The following is a 7874-nucleotide window of genomic DNA, read 5'->3' as shown; positions in this document are numbered from 1 at the left end:
AAAGTTTGAGAATAGGTTGAGATCGTTTCGATCCCAAGACCTCTAATCATTCGCTTTACCAGATGAGACTCAAAATTATAAATGCCAGCTATCCTGAGGGAAACTTCGGAGGGAACCAGCTACTAGATGGTTCGATTAGTCTTTCGCCCCTATACCCAGTTCAGACGATCGATTTGCACGTCAGAATCGCTACGGACCTCCATCAGGGTTTCCCCTGACTTCATCCTGACCAGGCATAGTTCACCATCTTTCGGGTCCCAACGTGTACGCTCTAGGTACGCCCTTTCTCAATGAGAATAGAACGTCCTGAGAATGCGGGATTACATCGTAACGTAACCCATCTTCTCTCAATTGTCTTAAGACAATCTATACTTTCATTACGCCTTTAGGTTTGGTTTATATAAATATATCCCAATGACTTGCGTACATGTTAGACTCCTTGGTCCGTGTTTCAAGACGGGTCCTGTAAGTACCCAAAGCAGTAGCATCGCTAACCGGTAAATAAGCCAGTTAAAGACATTATACCGCTAACAGCAGATTTTTCCCAGCGACGGCATTAGATCCGCACTACCAGAAGAAAATCATACTTGCGGTAAGTCTAACGCAAATAATTGCGGCTCAATACCATATGTATACTGTCAAACAGTTTATCAGAACACCAAAGGTCTTCAGTATAATTAAATACTAAAGGCTACCAGTTGGGCCATAAATAAACATCTAACAGGTTGCGACGTTCTACTAGAGGAGAAGTGCACGCCGACGAATTTAGCAAAAATAATACAAGCAAGTATAATTTAGTGACCACAAGGGTTCTATTATCACATCATAGCTTGCATTAATATTAAAAACGCTGACGATGAATCTCCCCATTCGATCTTTTGGGTTTCACAGGTTTACCCCTGAACGGTTTCACGTACTCTTGAACTCTCTCTTCAAAGTTCTTTTCAACTTTCCCTCACGGTACTTGTTCGCTATCGGTCTCGTAACAATATTTAGCCTTAGATGGAGTTTACCACCCACTTAGAGCTGCACTCTCAAGCAACCCGACTCTAAGGAGAGAATCACCTGAAATAATTTCCAGTCACTACGGGCCTGGCACCCTCTATGGGTAAATGGCCCCATTCAAGATGGACTTGGACATGATAATGTATCTCAGGTTAAATGATTCCTCCTAAACACTACATCTCCCAATGGCATAACCATAGGATTTAGTGCTGGGCTAATTCCTGTTCACTCGCCGTTACTAAGGAAATCCTTGTTAGTTTCTTTTCCTCCGCTTATTAATATGCTTAAATTCAGCGGGTAGTCTCACTTAATCTGAGGTCGTCAATTTGAAATAAAGAAACAATGAAAAAAAGTAACAACTGTTAACGGTCTATATAATTTTATAATTCGTAGACTCGAAAATCAGTTGTACTGTATTATAATGATAATTCACTGATTCAAGTAATTATAATAATTTCAAACAACATCATCTTGTTTATATTCAAATGCTAATGATGAACGTTCAATGTATATTTTATCGCTAGTACAAATTAATGTAAGCAGTTTTTATATAATAAACGACCCTCAGCCAAGTGTGGTCCGGGAATAGGATCCGTGGACCGCAATGTGCGTTCGAAGTGTCGATGTTCATGTGTCTGCAAGTCACAAGTTGACGCGCAATTAGCTGCGTTCTTCATCGATTTACGAGCCAAGTGATCCACCGTTCAGGATAATCATCTTTTTTAAGAAAATTTATTTTCTCTATTTTGCTTGTTACTTAACTTTTATACAGTGACAAAATGTCTTTTACATTAGAAACATATTATCCTATTCTAATGTAAAATTGCCATCTATACATCAGATGTATATGGCAACGAAACTTTGTAAATATAATTCAGTCATGGCATATATTCATTTAAAAACCTCATCTACACAATATGCACGAAACATTTAGAGTATAGACTAGTATAGGTTACCATGACTATTTGGTACATATAATCAAACACAAAGTTTCTTGAGATACTTATGGGTAAGTATTCCTTCGATTTACTTTTTATAATGCGTGCGTTAACACTTTTGAAAGTAATATTTATATGTATATATATTACAATTACAACATTTGTATTGTATATTATACGTTAATGATCCTTCCGCAGGTTCACCTACGGAAACCTTGTTACGACTTTTACTTCCTCTAAATAATCAAGTTTGGTCATCTTTCCAACAACATCGGCAATGCCGAAACATCGCCGCGCATCAGTCCGAAGACCTCACTAAATCATTCAATCGGTAGTAGCGACGGGCGGTGTGTACAAAGGGCAGGGACGTAATCAACACGAGCTTATGACTCGTGCTTACTGGGAATTCCTCGTTCATGGGGAATAATTGCAAGCCCCAATCCCTAGCACGAAAGAGGTTCAGCGGGTTACCCGGGCCTTTCGGCCAGGGAAGACACGTTGATTCTTTCAGTGTAGCGCGCGTGCGGCCCAGAACATCTAAGGGCATCACAGACCTGTTATTGCTCAATCTCGTGCGGCTAGAAGCCGCCTGTCCCTCTAAGAAGATATTTATTTACGTTGGTAGTAAAAATCACTTGATCCGAAAATCAAGTAAATCTTTCAAGATACCAAAAACGCCTATTTAGCAGGCTAGAGTCTCGTTCGTTATCGGAATTAACCAGACAAATCGCTCCACCAACTAAGAACGGCCATGCACCACCACCCACCGAATCAAGAAAGAGCTATCAATCTGTCAATCCTTCCGGTGTCCGGGCCTGGTGAGGTTTCCCGTGTTGAGTCAAATTAAGCCGCAGGCTCCACTCCTGGTGGTGCCCTTCCGTCAATTCCTTTAAGTTTCAGCTTTGCAACCATACTTCCCCCGGAACCCAAAAGCTTTGGTTTCCCGGAAGCTGCCCGCCGAGTCATCGGAGGAACATCGGCGGATCGCTAGCTGGCATCGTTTATGGTTAGAACTAGGGCGGTATCTGATCGCCTTCGAACCTCTAACTTTCGTTCTTGATTAATGAAAACATTTTTGGCAAATGCTTTCGCTTCTGTTCGTCTTGCGACGATCCAAGAATTTCACCTCTAACGTCGCAATACGAATGCCCCCATCTGTCCCTATTAATCATTACCTCGGTATTCCGAAAACCAACAAAATAGAACCGAGGTCCTATTCTATTATTCCATGCACACAGTATTCAGGCGAAATAAGCCTGCTTTAAGCACTCTAATTTGTTCAAAGTAAACGTACCGGCCTACCTCGACACTCAATTAAGAGCACCGCGATAGGATTAAATTGGACCGCCAAGTTTGACCTTAGCTAAATCCACCGGTAGGACGTTCCATAACATGTCAGTTAACACCGCGAGCGATGAACCAACAGTATGAAACACAGATTCAACTACGAGCTTTTTAACCGCAACAACTTTAATATACGCTATTGGAGCTGGAATTACCGCGGCTGCTGGCACCAGACTTGCCCTCCAATGGATCCTCATTAAAGGATTTAAAGTGTATTCATTCCGATTACGGGGCCTCAAATGAGTCCCGTATCGTTATTTTTCGTCACTACCTCCCCGTGCCGGGAGTGGGTAATTTGCGCGCCTGCTGCCTTCCTTGGATGTGGTAGCCGTTTCTCAGGCTCCCTCTCCGGAATCGAACCCTGATTCCCCGTTACCCGTTACAACCATGGTAGGCGCAGAACCTACCATCGACAGTTGATAAGGCAGACATTTGAAAGATTCGTCGTCGGTACTAGACCATACGATCAGCAGAAAGTTATTCAGAGTCACCAAAAGTAACGATGGACAAGCCACCGATTGGTTTTGATCTAATAAAAGCGTTCCTTCCATCTCTGGTCGGAACTCTGGTTTGCATGTATTAGCTCTAGAATTACCACAGTTATCCAAGTAAATGTGGGTACGATCTAAGGAACCATAACTGATTTAATGAGCCATTCGCGGTTTCACCTTAATACGGCATGTACTGAGACATGCATGGCTTAATCTTTGAGACAAGCATATGACTACTGGCAGGATCAACCAGGGAGCTTCATACATGCTTTATGTTTAATAAAACACTAGAATTACTCCTCTTTCACTTATACATAAATATTAGTCTCTATTAAAGTACTAATAGTTGTAAAAGTGGTGCTGCTCAAAAGCATTTGCTTCTTACAACACTTTAAAATTATTAATTAATGTTATTTATTCTTAAAATTGAATAATAACTTTTTATTTTCAATCATTCTCTCATTTTTGTAAATATTACTACTCTCGCTAGATATTTTTATCAAAGCGACTTGGTTTTTATACACGTAAACGTGATATTTTATTCTTGCTCGGAAACAAGTAAGTCAATACTCAGTTTCATATTTGTATACTTCTTTAAAGTTATACATAATATTATATAAACGCCGTAGCGATTTACCACATAAAGAGTCATTCAGTCATAGACATCGACCCGTGGTAATGTTACGTTAATAGTATATAACTTGCCGTAGTCAGTATCTGTCAGCTCTTACTCGAGCCGCGTCAACTGACTACTCTTTCATACTAGTACGAGCCGGCGTGAAAAAATATCGGATTTTTCAACCAACTAACGGCTGCCTCGGTCACGGCGGATACTAACATGTCTCCCTGCATCTAACTTACCTGTTAATACTTAAAAAATTTTTCTATTTATATCACTAGCAGTTTATTACTAATTTTTTTTTTTTTTTAATTAAATAAATAAATAATTTTTTTGTTTTAATTATTTGACATTTTTAATTAAAAAGTCAACTACTTCTCAAATAAATTCTAATCATATTTATCAATATGTATTGTATTTTATATGTTTTATTAATATATAATAATTTTTACTATATTTACTTGAAAATAAAAAAAATAAAAATAACGTTAATTTTAAATTTTTTCATACTTATATTATGTACTCTTATATTGTCAAAAATTATTAAACTATATTAAATTTTTTTTTAGTTTATACAGCTAAATATCCGAAAACGGATTAAAAATTATATAACTTTCTAATGAGTTATTTTCAACTTTTGTATTAATTTTTTATTTATATATGTAATTATAATAAGTAAATAATTTTAATTTTACTTATGTTAAACATTGCTTTAATTGATAAAAAATTTTAATAGGATCGCATTAAAATTTATAGTGTTTTTATTATAAACCAACTGTTGATTTTTTTTTTCCAAAACGGTCATAGCGTTAATTGAATTTTTTTATTACTTTGTTTCAATCTCTTAATGTTTATTTATTTATTTTTTTTTATATAACGCTATATATTAACTAAAAACATAAAATGACTTCAAATTCTTTTATTTAGTCTTTTTTATGAATTGAAATTCTAAACTAGTTTAAAATTCTAATTTATCGATTTTGAGTAATTAATATATATTCATAGAAAAAAACATCTTTAGATTCATCTCAATAACATTTTTTGTTTATTAGCTTTTATTGCTGTTGCCTTAATCTTTTTAATGATCATTCGTTTCATTTTTATAAAATTTCAAGTTAGATAAAACGACTTTCTTTTTTTTTTTTTTTTTTATACTGGCTGTTTCCAATTTTAATATAATTTTTTTGTCTTAATAAAAGTATTTGATTATTTTTTTATTATTTTTTTTTTTTTACTGAACCATAAAATAGTTTTAAAATATATTTTTAATGTTAAACTATATAGTTTAATTATAATTATAATAAAAAATATTATCGGTTGTATCAAGTTACTAAGTCTTATCATTTATATAGTATTATTATATTTACAAAACTTCAAATGACTTTGTAACCTACGATAGTACTTGAACTAGGCTTTGAGTGCAGTTAGCTATGGCAATTGCTTAATGCCCAATAAACCGAACTGAAATATTTTGTACGCTATTATCAATAAACTAATAATCTTTATACCAAATAAAATCTTTTGACTTTAATAAATTTTTAAATATATTATTTTTATTTTTTCAAATAAATAAAAATTCTTTTATGTACTAAAAATCTTTATTTTATCAAACTGTTATATTTCAATTTTAATTATTATTGAATTGAGTACTACTTCAACATTACTTTATTCTCTTTTTTTCCCTAATTTTACTCATTTTCTAAGATAGATAATAGTATATTTTTTTAATCATTGATAGTATTTTTTCTTCTTCTTATACTTATCTTACATATTCACGAATAAATAACAAAATTCAACTGCTCTTATTAACCAAACTATATATTTAGATACCAGCATTGTCAACTACTTCACACGGTATTCATTCTATTGTACTTTAATGTTAAATTATTGTCAAACATGACATGTTGACTTAATATCGTATTGTAATTAATATTATTATTTTTATAAAATCAAAATACTAAATAATTGTAACGCGCATGACATTCGACTGTAATAAATTGAAAATTTTCTTAAAGCTGTATGCTATATTATACACGGAGAAAAAAATATAGTTAATTTTACAAAAAATATGAGAATAATTACTAAATTTTGATAGTAATCTTGAAACGCTTATGGTTTTACATGAAAAATTCGTTAACAGATAAGTATATTTTACAAGTCGTTTAGTAATTTCTCAAACACTAATGTTGGAGAACTTACTATACTGTTTAGTACATTCTCTATGTCAGTTATGAATTGTTAAAAGCATAATTAGTAGTAACTGCAAGTCATTCAGTAATTTCTTATACATTGATTTTAGAGTACTTATTATATCGTATAGTAAAATTTATATGTCAAATATGACGTATTGAAAATCTGATTATAAATAGTTACAACTCGTTTAGTATTTTCTCATATACTGGTTATGGAAAATCTACTATATTATTGTATATTAAAATATACGCATCAGATATGAAATATGAGAAACCCATTTAGTAATAGTTGCAACTCGTTTAGTATTTTCTCATATATTGATTATGGCAAATCTACTATATGGTATATTGAAATATACATGTAAAATATGAAATGTTGAAATTCTAAATAGTAATATTTGCAAGTACAGTTTTTAACACAATAACATTTTATTTTGCTTAAAAATACTTACAGTACCTAACGTAAGCTTACAATGGATTAATAAACGATGTAATTTTTTATTATCGTCATTAAACAATTTATTAATTCTGTTTTTTTTATAAATTTAATAAACTAATAATTTTCCAAGTATATTTTGGAAACATCAATAATATAATTATGACTATCTTTTGGCTATATACATTTTTCCATTACTTAATCGCATTTGGAATGTTATGTATGCGTTTTTTATTGCTGCCCAAGGTAGTTTTTCATAATTTACAAAGAACCCTTTTACTTCATATGCCAAAAAATGAAAATCGTATGAGTACAAAAATATTTTTTTTGCTATAGCTATCACTTTATCATTTTTAGATATTATTAAATGATTGATTAAGTAGGAAAAATAAATATTCTCTGACGCCCGTGTAAAAAAATTTTTATTCATAATGAATTTAGATCTAAATTTCATCACGAAATTCAGATCGTGACACAAATATGACTTTCATCATGAATTTGTATCAACAATTTCAATCACGACAAAATTATGACTCAGTCAAATTTTTACCCAAGTGATCCGAAGTTCATTCACTAAATTAATTTTACAATCGAAACTGATTTACGATAATCGAGTACTTGATAGAAGAAATTTATTGGTAATTTCTGAGTCGATAAATTTGACAAAAGGTTTAATTCAGTAAAAATTCAGTCAAGTTTCTATCGAAGTCATCCCAAGCCCAATTCAAAGACATAATAATAAATTTTTAGAAGTGATACGGATTTACTAGACGAAAAATTGTGGGAGCAAATTCATGATGAAAGTCATATTTGTGTCACGATCTGAGTTTCGTTATGAAATTCAGATCT

At 32.9% G+C, this 7874-nt stretch overlaps 3 non-coding genes across 3 annotated transcripts in view; all 3 read right to left on the bottom strand.

Annotated features, from left to right (window-relative positions):
* LOC130678363 (large subunit ribosomal RNA) overlaps positions 1 to 1326 on the bottom strand; it is a 3918-nt gene extending 2592 nt beyond the window's left edge. Inside the window, exon 1 of the ribosomal RNA XR_008991810.1 lies at positions 1 to 1326. This exon is cut by the window's left edge and continues 2592 nt beyond it. This is a non-coding gene — a ribosomal RNA (large subunit ribosomal RNA).
* Positions 1327 to 1563: 237 nt separating this feature from the next.
* LOC130678365 (5.8S ribosomal RNA) lies at positions 1564 to 1717 on the bottom strand. The gene has a single exon (XR_008991812.1). It is a non-coding gene; the product is annotated as a 5.8S ribosomal RNA (ribosomal RNA).
* A 407-nt stretch (positions 1718 to 2124) lies between these two features.
* Positions 2125 to 4034, bottom strand: LOC130678356 (small subunit ribosomal RNA). Its single transcript, XR_008991803.1, has one exon. It is a non-coding gene; the product is annotated as a small subunit ribosomal RNA (ribosomal RNA).
* Positions 4035 to 7874: the final 3840 nt, after the last annotated feature.

This window comes from Microplitis mediator, chromosome 1 (assembly GCF_029852145.1).
Source record: "Microplitis mediator isolate UGA2020A chromosome 1, iyMicMedi2.1, whole genome shotgun sequence".
Classification (NCBI taxonomy): domain Eukaryota; kingdom Metazoa; phylum Arthropoda; class Insecta; order Hymenoptera; family Braconidae; genus Microplitis; species Microplitis mediator.
This window is presented reverse-complemented; position numbering and strand designations above follow the sequence as displayed.